Here is a 17,203-nt window from a genome sequence, read left to right as displayed (position 1 = left end):
CTGTCCAACCTTCAGCACTATACTATGAGCTGCAACAGATAAAAAGACATAAAAGTAGTCTTTGTTCTCAATACTCATTCATTCATTTACGTATTCATTCACTCATTCATTCTAAAAGTTCACCAGGTGCCAAGTTCTGTTAGGAGTTGGGGAATACTCTTCAAGGGGCTTAGTGTATAATGAAAGAAACAGATTCAAAAGTCAATTGTTCCGGTTCAATGGGAGAAGTTAAATTCAGAGTATGTGGGTGATGGGCATACCACTGATAGTACTTCACTTTGCCTGTGGGATCTAGGAAAGCATCCCCAAAAGGGGCTGAGTGTGAAAGGATCCATAGGAGCTGAAGGAGTGGGATCTGCCACCAAGAGAGGCAGAACGGAGCATATTTCTTTCAGAGGACCACAGGTGATTCCATGCGGTCAAGACCAGGGAGGGCTGGGAGCAAAGCTGAGAGCTACACAGTGTTCCTGCAGAGGAGTTTAGACTTTCTAAAACGGAAGAAGAGTAGCAATATGATCAGATTTGGTTAGAACGCTCACTGTAGTACAGGTGGGAAGAATGGAGTAACGGGGGAGGGACCAGTGAGGAGGCTGGTCGAGGTCAGGGGTGTGGGCAGTGGGTGATGGCAATGGGAATGGGGAGAATTGCTCCGGCTAACACCTACTCACATTGAAGGGTCAGCATAGACAACAGCTCAGAGAAGGACCTTCAGTCTGGTTAGAAGCTCTTATGGCACCCTGAAAACATTCCCCCTCGAGCAGAGGTAGAGTTCAGTGGTGGTTAACAGCAATGGCTATGAAGCTGGTTCTTAAGACACTGCATCACACCTCCACTGTTAGCTTAGCTGTGTGACCTTGGACAAGTTGCTTTATTCACTCTGCTGCCTCAGTTTCCTTATCTATAAAGATAATGAGAGTACCTACCTCTTAGGGTTATTGTGCTTAAATCATTTAATGCATTTAAAGCACAGAGAACAGTGTCTGGCAGTGAGGAAATGTGCAGTGAAAGTGGGGCTTTAGTATCATTGCACCCATTCAGCGGAGGGTAAGTATATGTTCCCGGGTGAACCTGACAAGTCTGAGAGCTCCCTGGGGACAGGTATCCTCACGTCCAGCAGAGAGCCTGGGACACAGCAGACTCTCAATGAATATCTGTGGAATGGATTAAAGGTGAATTTTAATGACAAAGAGATATTTAGGAGTTAAGTCATGCATCACTGGGGGATTGAACAGACATTAGCGAGAGGGTTAGTGAGGAGAACGAATAATTTCTAAGGTTCTGTACAGGGGCAGGAAGGTGATGGTGCTATCATGGCTGAGATAGGGAATTTGAAAGAAGGAGCTGAATCAGAGGGATAAGTGGCTAACACATGCAAGATCCAATCCATAGGACCGAAAGAAGCTGAGGTTTGAACTCAGGTCATCTGAGTTCATATTGCATGAAGAGTTTATATAACCTGCACGTCTATGCCTAGCACAGTACCTAATGCGGTAGGTACCCCCTAATATAGATCAAATGAGTCGGCGAATGCTTCAATGAGTGTATGTCTTTTGTAGATGCCAGGGTACCATGGTTGCTTTGATTTTCAATGATAAATAGACTGTGTGAAGGTTAAAAAAAGAAGAAAGAAGAAAAGTTACAAGATTTAAAAATGAAGACCTAGTAACCAATATTTTAAGTGAATGAAATGGGAGCCATCTTCCTTCTTTTTCCCTTTTTCTGACACATTGGGGCATTTTTTTATTCTCTCTAGCTTCATAACATACTCTTGCAAACTGCTAGGAAGGATGACTAAAACTACCCACCAGGAAGTTTTGCAAAGCCCAAGCCAAAAAAAAAAAAAAAAAGGCAACATCATGGAATCTAGGAACCTAGGAAAATGCCTGGTGACAAGGGGGGCCGGTTATACAGGCTCCTCAATGGATGATGCCAAGTTCAAGCACCACCCCTCAGACACAGGCTTAAGTGAAGCCGCTTGTGGGACTGGCAGCTGAGGAGTAGAGCAGAAAGAACTGTCTGCAATGGTTCGTATTTGGAATTGATAAGCTCTCCCTCAGCACAAGTTGGGTAGTAGAGTAGTAATCATAACTATACTAAGAATGCCTATAATTTATCAAATGTAACTGGTAAGTGCTTTACAAACACAATTTCATTTAAACATTGTCAATTCCTGCAAGAAACATGCTGTTTGTTATCCCCATGTGAAAGATGGGGACACTTAGCCTTGGAGAAGTTAGGTAACCTGACCAAAGTCAGGTGCAAGTGAGGGCTCAGAATCTGAAGCCCAGCTTCCCTGACTCCAAAGCCCATGATGTCAACCCTCTCCACACGTGGTTTTTCTCCGTGAGTCCTTTATGCTGGGGCTGTGCAGTTTAACTTCGTCCAAGCGAGTCTCATTGAGCCATGAAGCTTACGTTCTAACTCCAGGTATGACAAAGCAAGAGTGTCCCCACTCAGAGGCCCTTCATCAGTCCAAAAGAATCAGACAGGTGTTGTGCAAGCATCTAGAAACACGGGTTCAGAGAACTGGGTCCAGATATTGACATTATCACTTACTAACTGTTGAGGCTTCCCCTGATCACTTAAACTCTTTGGGCCTCTATTAGTTTCTTAGTTTTCACCCACTCCACCCTTACCCCTGTTTTGGAATATAAAATAAAAGGGTTTGTCTAAGTGATTTCTCAAACGGTTTGAAAAACTGATTTTTTGTTTCAACATTTGTACCTTTTCTAATATAAACTTTTGTTATCAAAAAGTAATACATATTGGGGAGCCTGGGTGACTCAGTCAGTTAAGCATCTGAGTCTTGATTTCAGGTCAGGTAGGTATCTCGGGGTCGTGAGATCGGGCCCTGGTCTGGTTCCAAGCTTGGCGTGGAGCCAGCTTGGTATTCTCTTTCTCTTCCTCCCTCAGCCCCTCCCAACCTCGCTCTCTCTCTCCCTGTCTAAAAAAATATAATAATACATGCTTACTAAAGAAAAAACATACTCATTCAAAACAAAAGTAATACATAATTGTTCCAGAAGGATACAGAAGAATGAAAATAATTCCAATTCTTTTGAGTGTAAATGGAATCACTATACAAATTCTGAGTTTAAAGGACTATCAAAGAAGCTTGCTCCAGGTTTAACATTTAACAATAGCAATAAAAAGTCATGTTTGGGCACTTTTTGTCACTCCCTAAACATTTCTAAATTATTTCTTGACTTTCCTTTTGAAGACTTCTGTATTCACATCTACTGTTCAGCATTCTCGTCTAAAGACTTAACAAGTTCTTATAAAAGCTTTTTTATTCTTTTAATTAGATAAAATAAAGCAAAACAAAAACCTCGTAGAGAATATTTTTTTTCCAAAATAATGCACTCCACAACCTCTTGCTAAGAACTGACTGTGCCCAGGACTGTGCAGGGAGATACCCAGAATGCAGCGTGATCCTGGGTATGGAGGCCCAGTGTCTAGTGGGAAAAGTGAAGGAAGGTCAGTACACAATGCCCTGAGCGTGCACACATGAGCTATTAATTCTGTCACAGAGGAGGGAACAAAGGCTGAGTCTGAAAGAGGGGACTGATGTCCAACAGATGACACAGCCTTAGAAAAGCAACCACATAGGCAAGCTCTAGCTTGGTTAGCTAGTGCTAGAGTGACATATGATTTATCTTCCACACTGGGGTACTTGATAATGGAAGGGGAAGGACTGATAATTATGTCAGGATACTGGGTGAAAACCAGAATTTCCTGGGCAAATGAGATCAGATGATCACCTTACTTCATGCCAATATTTTGTTGTGAAAAATGGGGCTCTGAACTGGGTGTTATATGCCACTGAGGAATCACTAAATTCTACCTCTGAATCTAATAATACACTACATGTTTATTAAATTGAATTTCAATTTAAAAAAAAAAAGAAAAAAAAATGGGGCTCTGAATCTCATTCTTTACACACTGAAACCTGTGATGAAAATGGCATGTTCAGAATGCCCCGGGGAAGGCTTCCCCACCCTGGCCAACTTCCTGAACAACTTGTAGAGGTTCCCCTAACAATGCCTTTCAGTCCTGCTGTGAGAATCTAGCATAACGTCAACACAGCAAACAAATTGTTCAAACTAAAAAAGCACATTCTTGTACCATCCTTAAATTAGTGCCGTAGTAATGTAAGACTTTCCAAACCACATTGATATTCAGCCTTCGGAGTTTGGGGTTTTCCACAATGCTTTGGGGAGCCACTCAGAGCTCTAACTCTCAATGTTTCCAGTTGATGTTCCTTGATTTGTTTATTTTTGTATTTAGTTATAATTCCAAAGAGGCAACGATTTTCTCTGTGCAGGGACTATTTGGAAAAGTCTTGGGAGTGGAAGAGGAAATTCAAAACCTTTTAAAACAAGACTGGTGTCATCTAGATGTGACATCTGCAGGTGTGCTATGAGGCAGAAGGAATAGCATGTGCAAAGGCACAGGGGCGGGAACAAGCATGGAGTATCCAGGGAACTGTGTGGAATTCTCTGGCTAGGAATGAACCTGGGAATATGGTGGGAGAAGAGACAAAGGGTGGGTTGAGACTAGATAGCAAAGGGCTTTGAATGCCACCCCAAGGAGTATAGACTTCATCATCTTGGAATTGATGAGTCTCTGGAGCTATTCAAGCAGGACATTTGTTTCTGGAAAGAGAGTAAATCAAACAAAGCCAGGGAAAAGCAGTCATCCTGGATCCAATCTCCCCCTTCAGGTTTGCAGTCCTGATTTGCTCCAAACTGTTTGTTAATGTGTTCCCTGACTCACTGTACCTCAAACACCACCCCCAAAGGAAGGTATCTCAATCTATGGTGATTACAGATAGAAATCTCTGATGTTTTGAGTTCAGCCCAATCCCAACCTAGGCTGGATAGGAATATTTTAGCATTCCCCAGCTCTACTCCCAGATGCGACTCTATGGATGAGGGGTCTGGGCCAGGCCCGAGAGGTGAGAGTGGAGGGCTTCTGTCTTCTGACCACCTTCTTGGAAACTGTTCCCAATGACTTTCCTTGGGGGAATTTATAATCCTCATTCCCTCAATTCTCCACCCAATCATGTCTGCCTGGGGACCAAGTCCAAAGTCATGAAGCTAATGTGAAAATGACAGCTGTATACTTTTCAGCTACTTGGGATGCTTAATAAATGGACCGACGTGAAAGATAAAAGTCTCATTGTCCCCAGAGGTATTTGAACAGGCATGCTCTGGAGAGGTTTCTTTCAGACAGTAGGGAATTGGAGTCTGACAAATAAGGATTCTACTCCCTGTCCAACTACTTACAACCTCTGAGCCTCTGTTATCTCAGCTATAACATAGGGATCATAATAATTCCTTCTTTAGAGGGTTCTTGAGGAAAAAAGAAAAAAAAAAATAAGATCATGATGTCACTTGGCCCAATGCCAGGTGCTAGTATGTGCTCAGTAAAAGCTGGCAATCACCATGGTTAGCCCAGGCATCTACCACTGGGTGAGCTTTGTGCTTCCAATGGTGACCCAGTCATTTATTTCTGAGTATGACCTCCACCCTGGAACATGACACAGGATAAGTCCAATAGGCAAAGAACTGGTCATCAATACCGATGAATAACACCCATCAAAGACCATCTAGCTGTGGGAGCCAAACTTCCTGTTTTGTGGAAGGAAAAATAAATCCAGAGAGAGGAATTACAAGCCCACCATTAAGCTACAGATAGATTCTTGATGAGACCTTAGGTCTCCTGGTGCTTCCTACCACGTTCAGTAGTGTTCTTTTAATGTCTTGTTTTCGTTAATAAGCAACATTCAGGACTTCTGGTGATCCTATCTTCCTTATAGATACTAACTCATTCAATCTTTACAGCAACCTCGGGAGGCTGATCTTACTGTTCATCTCCATTCTATGGATAAAGGAAGTGAGAGAGAGGTTAAGTCACTTAGTCAAGCCTCACTGCCAGCCAGCAGTAAAGCCAAGATTTGACCCTGGGCTTGGAAATCTAGGTCCTTAAGCACAACCACATACTGATCCTCCTAAAGTGAGAAAAAGGGTGTAGTGTCTGCCTCAGAAGAGCACACTCCCTGGAGGAGAGACACAGCCCGCCAGAGTATAGAGTCACATGCTGCAGGCACCAGGAGACCGAAGAGGGAGGGTTTAGCTCTGTAAGGGGAGGAGGGAGAGAATTAGGAAAGTTGCCTGGAGGAGGTGGCCTTTAGCCGGTTTCCAGAGCTGGCGTGTTTTCCTCTAAGCTGCTGAGTGTAGGGGTGAGGGAAGGCATTCCCTGCAGGTAGAGGCATCTTTGCTGAGACGGAAGGTATGAAGTGGTGGGTCTTCAGGGTCACCGTGAAGGAGGGAGGCCGGGACACCAGACGCTAACTCAGTGTGTGACATGGGCAAGTTACTTAACCTACAGAAACCTCAATTTCCTCTTCTGTAGAATGGGGATAATAACGCCTGCCTTGTGAAGCTGTGTGAATATTAAGTGAGATCATGTGTATACACTTCTCGACCCAGTGTTGTTCCTCTTTCTTTATTTACCTATTATAAAACTATTTGCCTCAGTAAAAAATTTTAATTGAGCCCATTTTTTTACACTTATGCTCACAGTAGCATTAGTAATAATACTGAGTGGGTTATTAGTCATTCGTAATAACAATATAATTAATGATAATGTTAATTGCCATTGATGGAGGGCACTAAGTACTTAATATACATAATCTATATTTATCTAATCTACTCCTCAGAACATATCTTAAAGATAAGTATCGTTCTCCCCATTTTTTCAGTGACATTAAGAAATTTACACAAAGGTCACCAGCTAGGAAGTAGCAGGACTGGCTTTCAGACCCAGGTCTGTCTGTCCAGAAAAATGTCCGACAGACAGAGAATGCCCTGTGTTTTGAGTTCATGTTGGTCTTGGCAATGTCCCTCAGCCTCTTTCTCAGAAAGAAAACAAACATTCAAAGAGGTTTGCTAACGTGTTAGAACAAGAACGCCCTAGTGAGAGAGGGAAGAGGCCCGCTGAGGCAGGGAGATGCGCCCATATTTGGAGGGTGGGGTTGGGGCGGCCCCTCAGCCTCTTCTCCCCAAGCCAAGAGGTCCTGGAGAAAGCCTGGCTTGAACTGGAAGCATGAGCTGCCCAGAAGTCATGGCATCTTGGCAGGTCAGCGTGTGCCTTCTCAGGCTTCAGGGGGTTCTGGGAAGCCAGGGGTGCCCTGCCCGCCAGCGGAGACGGCAGGACTGCCAAGGAGGCTGCATGCCGGTAAGCCAGCCCTTCCCCCGTGGGTGGCTCCCAGGCAGCAGGGAGTTAATCTGCTATCTGTTGGGAAGGCTTCCAGAACCCTCCTCCCCGCCTGTGTTTGCTCAGGGCTGGGCGCTTCAGAAACTGAAACCGGCAGGACACCAGGCCCAGCCAGCCCTCATGGGATCCTGCCTGGGTTTACCTTCTATGGGGAGGATCAGAGGGCTGGGCGGAGCAGAGTCTGGAGCCTGGGCAGGGCCTGCGGATGTGGCAGGCCTGGCTCCCTTCGGCCTCCTCCCCAGGAGTTACCCCCACCCACGCCGCCACCACCACCCGGGACCAGGTCCAAGGCCCCGGAGAAGCACATGGGCAGACGAGCCAGGGTGGCTTGAATTCTGGCCCTGCCCCTCACCACCTCTGAGACACGGAGTAAACCACTAAACTTCAGTTTCAGTTTCTTTCGCCATGAAATGGGGGTAGATAATGCCTGGCCTTTGGATTCAGTCACGTATGTGCCGTGCCTAACACATAAGCGCTCGGTATATGGTCACTGTACTGATATCCTTGTCACTATTACTGTCGTGGTTGTGAAAATGGGTTGGGCAGCCTGCTTTGTGAGGTAGGAGGTTCCCATTGCTCAAGGAGTTCAAGCACAAGCCGAGTGGATGGGGAAGAAGAAAAAAAACAGAACAGGAAGGGATTCACACGCACCATACCCACATACGGACCCAGTCATTTCGGAATCACCTGGGAAGCCCAAGCACCACCTCAGACCCCCTGAATCAGAACCCCCAGAGGCAAGCTTTTCCAAAAGCACGGCTTCATTTTATAAACCACTGGGCCAATAATTTCTACATTTTTCATCTTCAAAAGACCCTATTGTTATTCCCTCCTATCCTATCGATTAAATAGTGTAAAATATTTTATTGACCAAACCAGATTTGTTAACTCATAATTAATTCATTTACTTACTACATAAGTTATGTACCAAAGGCCCGGAGTTCATTCCACAAATAATCATTCACTCAACAAATATTGATTGAGTAACTACCGTGTCCCAGGCACCGTGCTGTGTACCAGGGGACGGCGGAGAAGAAGGTGGACACGAGCTCTGTGCTCCTGGGCTTCCCAGTCTGGCAAGGCAATGCAGAGAATGAACAAGGATTCTAATACTGACACTGAAGCCAAGAGAATCTTGCTGAGTGTAAGACACCCAATATTCCTACAGTACAGAGATGTGGTTCATCAACAGCAAATAACGTTGACGTATCATCATACAGAAAGGATGCCGTTCCTCAGCGTGTGCGCACACATACGCGCATGCACTCACGGCGCCATGATGACTTTTAGGAATCCCAAGAGGTCCAGGGTCCTTGAATCAAGAACAGCTAAGGCCTTATGAGGAAAGGAAGACCCTTTGGATCTAATTCCTTCTTTTGTGGCCAGTCTCATTGCCTGTGACACGCATGAAGAACTACTGGCCAGTGGCGCCAAACACCCTGAGCAGAGTGGCTAACAGGGTGGGTTCCGAACCCAGGCTGCCTGGGGCTGAATCCCAGCTTGATTCCTTACCAACTGTGCGATCAAGGGCAAGTTATCGTGAGAGCACAGACACACAGGCGAGACCTCTATGTGCCTGTGAATAATAGTACCTACTCACAGAGTTCTTATGGGGTTACAGAGACAGTACTGAAAGTTGTGCTAGGCAGGCGTCGACATCTGAGCTGCTATTATCCTATACTACTTTTTGCCTTTGATGGTCTCTCTGCCTCAAGTACCCCCCTCCCTTTTTCTATCTGGGGAGCTTATAGTTATTGGTGCAATGTCCCCTCCTCTCTAGAGCCTTCCTTCCTTACTTCAGCAGGCAGCATGATGCTTTTTCCTCTGGGTTCCTATAGCTCTTTATATATACCTCTTGGAGCCCCTCTAGCACTGCAACCATGTTTCTCATTGTTGATGAGGTGTTTTCCTTCCTCTCTGGATTATGGGTTCTGAAAAGCCAGGGCCCCATTTTGTACATCTTTTTTTTTTCTTTTTTTTAAGGATTGTATTTATTTATTTGAGAGAGTGAGTGAGAGAGAGAGCAGGAGCATGGGCGGGGAGCAGAGGAGAGGGAGAAGCAGACTCCCCACTGAGCAGGGAGCCAATCCCAGGACCCTGGGATCATGACCCGAGCCAAAAGCAGACGCTTAACTGACTGAGCCCACATCTTTTCATCTCTAGGGACAAGACAGTCCCTGGGATAGAATAAACACTTGCCACTATCTGTCGAACTAATGAAGGATGGACAAGGGCTGGACATGACGTGCCCAGGATCACAGAATTCTAATCTGCAGTTAGTTTACGTTGGGAAAAGTGCTTTCCTGAGCTTCTGGTTTCTCATCTGGAAAGCAGATCTGATAATAGTGGTACCTGTGTTTTGGGGTTGGGGAGTTAAATGAAGTGCAAACAGGGCAATGTTTGAATGTGAGCTCTAGAATCAGATTGCTTGAGTTCAAGTCTCAGCTCCACTACTCATAAGCTGTGTGATGTCTGACATGTTCTTAACCCTCCTGTGCCCAGAGAAGACAGATCTCAAACCCAAAAGAACACATCAACATTACGGGCCATTCAGAGAAAGAATTAAAGGAGATACTCTTTATAAAGTCACCAGTGCCTGGCACAGGGTAGGTATTCAGTAAATAAATACTGGTTCCTTCCCCTCGCTTTCTCCAACCCTGTAGGCCCTGGACTCTGAAAGCCTGAAACAGCTGCTCAAATGCCACATTTTGCTCCGAGTGACTAATGTCCCTTAAGCCAAGGTTGGAAAGCTGACTCCAGAACTAAGCTTACATTCAAGAGCTGAATTAGATGCAGGGAATGTGGCTGCCCCGTTTATTTAATTAATAAGGAAACTTTGGGAAAGGGGGCAATTTAAAATCAACAAGCATGCCAAGGAAATTAAAAAGCAAGAGCTAGCCCACAATTTCATATGTGGGTTTCATATGTCATGGGAACAGTGCCCTATGTAAAGACATGAATAATGGGATCATCCAAACCCAAGTTAATGTTTCACAAACTGTAAGACTGACGACTGGCCTTCTGTTTTGGGAGCAAATTAACCAATTAATCAGTGTACCACATTGTAACAATTCTCGAATTTCCTACTGCTTTACCATAACATTTTCTAATAAACTCATTATTCAAAATTCTCTAGTGGTCACATGTCTATTACTAAGCCAAAGGGTATGGAAGAGAAAGAAGGCATTTTCATTTTGGACCTAGAATCCCGTCGCACTGTCTCACCAATTGTCCCAAATCTCCTTCTGTTGGTGGGATTTAGAAGAGGCTGACAGGAGGGTGTCCAGGACCCTGGGAGCTGGGATTGTCAGCGGCAGTTGAGTTCAGAGAGGAAATTCGAGAGGGCAGGGGTCTCAACAGACCTGAGGGATGAGCAGCACAGTGGGGGAGGGGGAGGGCAAGAATCTTATTAGCAAAACCAGCTGCCTGCCAAGTAGGGCGTGGTCTGATTCTGCAGAAAAGAGAGAATTGTAGCTGTTTTAACCTCAGGCCTCTAAGGACGGGGAAGAAAGTGGGGCAGGGGATGCAGGGGAGACAACTTCACTCCCTATTCCCCAAGCACACTCCACCTACATATTCCACCCTGATCTTTCTTAACCTAAGCCTACTTCTCCAGACCTTGAGCCAGGTCAGACACCTGCTCCAAAAACTGTTCCTGATCCCTCCAAATTGGGAAAGAATCTCTCTCTTCTTCCCCCTATGCCCTGGAAGGAAATTTGTGTCTCCGTTTTAAAACTTCTCTGAGTTCTTTATGATACGCCTGCCAAACTCCTTCATTCTTTTTTCCCTCTTATCTTCCGCTTTTTAAATAGCCTTATGGTGGTGTCATTGACATGCAATAACGGGCAGTGGGGATTCGAAGTGCTCGATTCCATAGGTAAGGACCTGAGAACGATTAGCACCACTAATAGAGTGAACACATCCATTGTCTCATAAGCTTCCTCATGGCTCCCTTCTCCCAACAAACACCCAGCTGCTTTCTGTCACCGTACATCGGCTTGCATGTCACATGGTTTTATATAAATGGAATGACAGAGTATATACCCTTTTTTGAGTGGTTTCACTCCCTGAGCACAATTACATTGAGAGGCATTTATGCGACCTCCACTCCTCCCTGAAATGTGGGCTTCTCTGAGGAGAAACAGGGCACAGCCAGAGCATGAAGCTCGATGCTGGGCCCACAGGAAGACCCATGGTGGGAGGCACTGTGGTGTGATGGACAGATCTCTCTAGACTCGGTGTCAGAATATGCGTGGATCTCATGCAGAGTCATGCCCAGACTTGACCAGCCTGGTAGCCAGGGACGAGTCACTTATAATCTGAGCCTCAGTTTCCTCATTTGTAAATTGGGGTGATGCTAAACCTCCCCACTCTGGGGAGAGCTCTGTGAGACTCCACTGAGCCCGGAGATAAAGTGCTCTGTAAACTGTGAAAGGTCAGTCCGGGGCCAGGATTAGGCCTGAATCAAGCCAGCAGCACACTGGGAACGCCCCAGCTCCCAGGGCTATTTAAAGGCCTGCGTGGATTTCTTTCTGGGGAAGCCGCACGGATTGGCAATTCCTCACAGAAATGGCCAATAAGGGTTATGCCTGGTGGCCTTTAAGCTTGGCCCAGTCACCAAAACTTCAAGGATTCTTTTCCCTCAACCTCCCTGCTTCCTTTGCATAGGCTGTGTTTATTGACAAGGTCGCCCTCCCTCCAGAGAGCTGCATGTGACCGGAGGATACCTCCTCTGGCCTGGAGCCTGCAGATAAGGGCAGCCCATCTGCTGGGGGCTCCAAGGCCTGAGGGAACGGGAACTGGGCAGAGGAGGGGAGCAGAGAGGGAGCCTGCCAGGCCTGGCTGCGGCTTCCTTTGGCCAGGACTGACAGAGGGGGGTGAGGTGAGGAGGGAGAGGGAAATGGTTGTCTCAGGTTGGAAACTGACTGGACCTATAAACACACCAGATTTGAGGACACTTCCTATGTCCCCCTCCCCCACCCCCAATGAACTGAATTTCTTACTCGATGATGCTGAGGGAAAAAAGGTGGGGTCAGCTGCTAGGGCAGGGACAGGGAGACTCCAGAGCTAGCCCAGCTAAGGGAAGCCACTCTCCGTCCCCCAGGCGGGCTGTCCTCAGGTAGAGCTACCTTTTGTTGAACACCTGCTCTGCATTAAGCACTACATTTTCGCTATGCTTCACAACGTAACCTTCAAAGCCATACTGAGGGGCGAGTGCGCTTCCTCTCATTTTACAGTTGATGAAGGTGAAATCATGGGTCCAAGGTCACCTAGGATGTGAGCCAGAATTTGAACTCAGTGATGTCTGACGACGGAATCCATGTTCTTTTGAGAATTGAGGACAGTGATTCCCAAGGAATGAACATAAATAAATAATTTCCTGATGATGATCTGTGAACATGTCTCCGTCATAAAGACCCACGGCACAGTTTTGTGTCTAGAAGGTTCTGAGAAATCTTAGCGTTAAGGAACTTAGTTTTTTTTTTTCACCAAGAATTTCCCATATTAAAGCAATCACCAATCTCTTTTCCTATAAAACATCTATTCATGTTCCTCAGAGCAAGTGCTCCTCAGAGCCTTGTGTGAGAATCACAGCTGAGTCAGAACTGGAGGGATTACAGGGTTTATCCACCTTACTCGAACGAGTGCATGAACACTTTATTAGCATCTCTCGTGATGAGAGACTTATTACCTGCGAAGACAGCTTGCTCCATTCTTGCACAAAGTCGGTGGTCAAAGAGCACTGCCCGACAGAAAGAGACCGCAAGCCACGTGTGTAATTCTAGATTTTCCAGAAGCCACAGGGAAAAAAAAGGAAAAAAAGAACAGGTACAATTCATTTTAATAACATCTAATTAACCCAGTAGATCTAAGAATATTATTTCAACATGAAGTCAGTAAGAAAGTGGTTAATGGGATATTTTTTGTTTTTTAAATTAAGTCTTTGAAATCCAGACTAGCCACATTTCAAGTGTTCAAAGGCCACATGTGGCTAGTATCCAGCACATTGGATGGCACACGGTTAGAAGACTCTTCTTAGGCCACGCTAAACTCTTCCTGTTTGGGCCTCTTCCCCATGGTTCTCAGATTCAAGGGCTTGGTCTAAAGATCCAGAACTTCTCCACCTAAGGATGTGTTCTGTTTGGGCTACTTGTTTGCACAGGGGCAACAAGTGTCCCCCATCATGGAGCTCAACCCTCTGGCAGTGGTCTACTCAGGTCTGTCTCCCCCTTTAAGAAGGCTTTCCAAACTTCAAAATGCTATATAAATAAAAGGCCTTATTCTCCTAACTCTTAGTGGGGCAGACTTAGAGTCACCCAGGATTTTTAGTGGTCTCATTACATGGTTATGTTATATTGAACCCACAGGCAGCTGCTAATACTGTGTCTGGCCCTGGGCTACTCCTTTCTGCTCCCTGCGCCTCAGTTTTCCCATCTGTCAAATAACAGATTTAAGATTTCTATGATTCAGACCCATTCTGCCTCTTCTTATCCACACCCCTCTTTGCCTACCTACTAAATTTCACTTGAAACTAGATCTTACTGCGAAGTTCAGGAATAGTTATATCCTCCCAGATACCGTAATACTAAGCATTTTTTGAACATTTCTCATGTGTCAGGCACTTTGCTAAGAGCCTTATAAATAGCATCTCATTTAATCCTCTTCACACCTGAAGTCAACACTGTCATGATTCCCTTTTATAATTGCAGAAACTGAGGCATCAAGTGGCTGAGTCATAGGTCCCACACCCAATAAAGGGAACAGCTGGAGATTCCAGCCCAGGGGCCTTCTCCCAGTTTTTGAATTCAGGCTGTGAATGCAGGCCCAGACCATGGACCTGAGTGAGGCTCAGGCCTCGGACTACAACAGAGGGAACAAGGGCTCAGGACATAAAACAAGCTTTTTGCTTTCTATCGTTGTTGTTGCTGCTGCTGCTGCTAAAACCCACAAAGTGCCCTCCTCCTGTTTTGCTGAGGAAGGAAATACTGTTATACTTTCCTTGCTAAGGAAATCCTACTCTTCACAAGTCAACTTTCTTCCCATCCCCTTGACCTTTCAGGAAAGGGCCCGAGGCCCCTGGAAAGGTTCTGGAGGAGACCTGAGAGCTCAGTGTGCCCTGTCCAGTGCAGAGGTATTTTTAGAGCAGGCCGCACTGTTTACAAGGAAGCCAGTCCCCTGAGCCTGCCCTCTCCCTACAGGCCCCACCTGCCACCGGGCTCCTTCTGGCCCTTCCTTCCTCTCTCCTGGCTGCTCCTTTCCTGCCCTCTCTGTCAGCATGCGGGCTCCATCAGCACACGGGTGCACTGTCACCACTGCCCTGGGAGATAACTGAGCAAAACCACAGCCCAGGGCATGGAATGCCTTCTGGAAGGGCCAGCTGTAACCTGGCACTGCAAAATGACAAGAAGCTGCCACCAGTTGAGAAAAAGGCCCTGGCAGCTGGCGACAGACTAGAAATCCTGTAAATGGGCTCAGCTGTGCTGCCAATGCTACGGTGTGCCAGGTGCTTTCAACTGTGACGAGTCGCTTACCCTCCTCGGCCTCCCTCGGTGCACCTGGAGAGTGAGGAGGGCTTGAAGAGGCGGGGGGCTCTGCATTCTGAGACTGAATGTCTGAGCCTCCTCCGCTGTTAGGTGCGAATGCTTGGGCCTACCTCGTGGAGGTGGCGGTAGGTGTTAAATAGGATAATGGAGGAAAAGCCTCCGTACACAGTAGGCATGCAAGCCATAGGGCCTCCATAATGATTTTCATATCTCCTGCATTTCACACAGCGTCTAGCACTAAGGAAATTCTCCACCAAGGGAGGCTTACCTTTATTCCTGTAGCTCAGTATTCTTTCACATCTAAGTCTGTACAGAACCTCTCCCCCCAACTAGGCACTTTTTAAAATTAAGTATTCATTCCTCTTGCCCAGCATCCCTGTACCACTGTGGTTCAAGAGTCTTCCAGCAGAAGCCTCTTGTCTGAGTCACAGTTCTGTGGCTTTCCAGGGCAGGCTATCCACCTGTCCCTTCACCCTACTGGCTCTTGAGACCCTGGACCCAGCCCAGGGAACCAGTTTTCTCAGGGTCTGCCCCTAAGCTAGCGGAGCTGGGAGGGGGAGCTTGACCCAGGCAGCCTAGCTCCTACCCAGGCTTCCCTGGATGTGAGTGTGGAGATTACATGGCCTCCAGGCTCAGAGGAAGTGCCCTCCGTCCTCTGTGCCGAGGGCAAGCTGGACTTCTCCAGCAGTTGCTAGAGATCCAGGAATTGTTATTAGAGGCAGTTAAATTCCTACCATGAATCCTCCCCCTGCCTCCTCCGCTCCCCGTCCTGTGTCCCACTTACCCTCCCCAGCCCTTTTCCTTCCTCTCCTCCACTTCCTCCTCTTCCTCATACCCATCCTCCTCCTCCCCACGCTTCCCCACAGTTGTGCTTTTGACCCAGGTGACTGCCTACTGTATTCCTAAGGGGAAGCATCAGTGACAGGGTGAGGGGTTGACTTCTCTTTGTAGCCTTGAACCTCTCCTTCTCAGAGTCCTTCCAGAAAGATGTCCTGGGACCTCTAGTGTGCCAACTAGAGGCTTGGTCAGGTGCTAACACCAGAGGCTAGTTAGCCTGGGACCCAGGCAGCATTCCTGCTTGTTGGGCAAATTGCATATTAAAATGCACCTTCTCTACTGTCTCAAAGTCCTGCATTCACACTTTTTCCAGTGTATTCCCCCTTCCGGCTCCGCTAGCTTAGGGACAGACCCGGAGAAGACCGGTAATACAATGTATTACCTTAACCTTAATGAGAAGTTGACATTTTTGGAGAACGTCATTATGGAAAGAGGTATCCTTCCTTCTCTCGCCGTCCCCTGCTCCCTGGACAAAAGAGAGAGCATGTTTCACAGGACAAAAGCCTGAGTGTAGGGGTTGGTTCGGGCAAGAGCGAATGGCAGGAAAAGAGGCTGCGGGTCTTACGGGACAGACCCCGCCAGCAGCCACCCCTGGGAGCCATTGCTCCCCGCCACTGTGCGTCAGGGCCTGACTGCGGCCAGGCTGTAAGAACAGCATCAGCGAGACCTCGGAAACGCTGACAACTTTTCTTGCCCCGCTGAACCCCCTCCATCCCTAATCCCTGACCTTAGAGACCTGCGGGGACGTGCTCCCTCCCAACTCTCTTCCCCACCCACCTTCTGTTTCTCACTCACTGGGTGGCCTTCGACATGTCCTTTAGGTTCCGTGGTTGTGTTTTTCTCATCTGTAAATCAGAGAAAGTGCGTGTGCATGTGTGCGTGTGAGCACACACACTGACGCACGTACACGCACACGCGCACACTCACCAAGGATTGTTAGGAAGCTTAAATCAATAAGACACTGTGGAAGGAAGCCCTTTGGAAAGCACAGGCCGTTCTCTGTCTCCCTCGGCCTCAGCGGCTCTTCCCGCCGCCCGAGGGGAAACGCTCCCCGGAAAGCGCCGTGCACGTGCACGCCTCCGCAGACGCGGGATCGCGCCCTTCCCACTTCCGGGTTGACTTCCGGGGCAACTGCTGTGGGCTTGGGGCGGGACAGGCAGTTCCCTGTGACGTGCCCTGTCGCCAGGCTGATGTCCCACGGAGCCAGCTCGAGCTCCGTGACTCACCTCAAGGACCAGCGGGGCCTCTGCCCTGGATGGGTCATGTCAGGGGTGCAGACGGGCCGGGGCAAGGGCTTCTGACCTACCGGCTGCCGCTCACTGATAACCGGCCACCTCTGCAAAGGGCTTCTAGGAAGATGAAGAGGTGCAACTGGGGAGGTGATCTGAGCCAGGAAAGGGGGCGGCATGGGAGGAGAGGGGATCCCCAGAAAAGGAAGACGCTTCCGCAAAGGCACAGAGGCAGCCCCTGGCTGCTCTTCCTTTGCTTGCCTCTGCTTACCTGTCAATGACTTGCTTTCATCCCTTCCTCCCCCTGCTGCC

General features: G+C 47.4%; 1 long non-coding RNA gene across 3 annotated transcripts in view; it reads right to left on the bottom strand.

Annotated features, from left to right (window-relative positions):
* LOC123795375 (uncharacterized) overlaps positions 1-16,723 on the bottom strand; it is a 318,410-nt gene extending 301,687 nt beyond the window's left edge. For 2 of the 3 annotated variants that reach the window (XR_015726248.1, XR_015726249.1), the window contains exons 1-3: positions 16,590-16,708; positions 16,440-16,507; positions 12,974-13,063 (exon numbers count right to left, since the gene is read on the bottom strand). This is a non-coding gene — a long non-coding RNA (uncharacterized LOC123795375). Of the gene's footprint in view, positions 1-12,973; positions 13,064-16,439; positions 16,508-16,589 lie in introns of all 3 variants that reach the window. The other variant, XR_006780475.2, reaches the window with a different exon arrangement.
* Positions 16,724-17,203: the final 480 nt, after the last annotated feature.

This window comes from Ursus americanus, chromosome 12, assembly GCF_024610735.1.
Source record: "Ursus americanus isolate L20-20 chromosome 12, mUrsAme1.1.p, whole genome shotgun sequence".
Classification (NCBI taxonomy): Eukaryota; Metazoa; Chordata; class Mammalia; order Carnivora; family Ursidae; genus Ursus; species Ursus americanus.
This window is presented reverse-complemented; position numbering and strand designations above follow the sequence as displayed.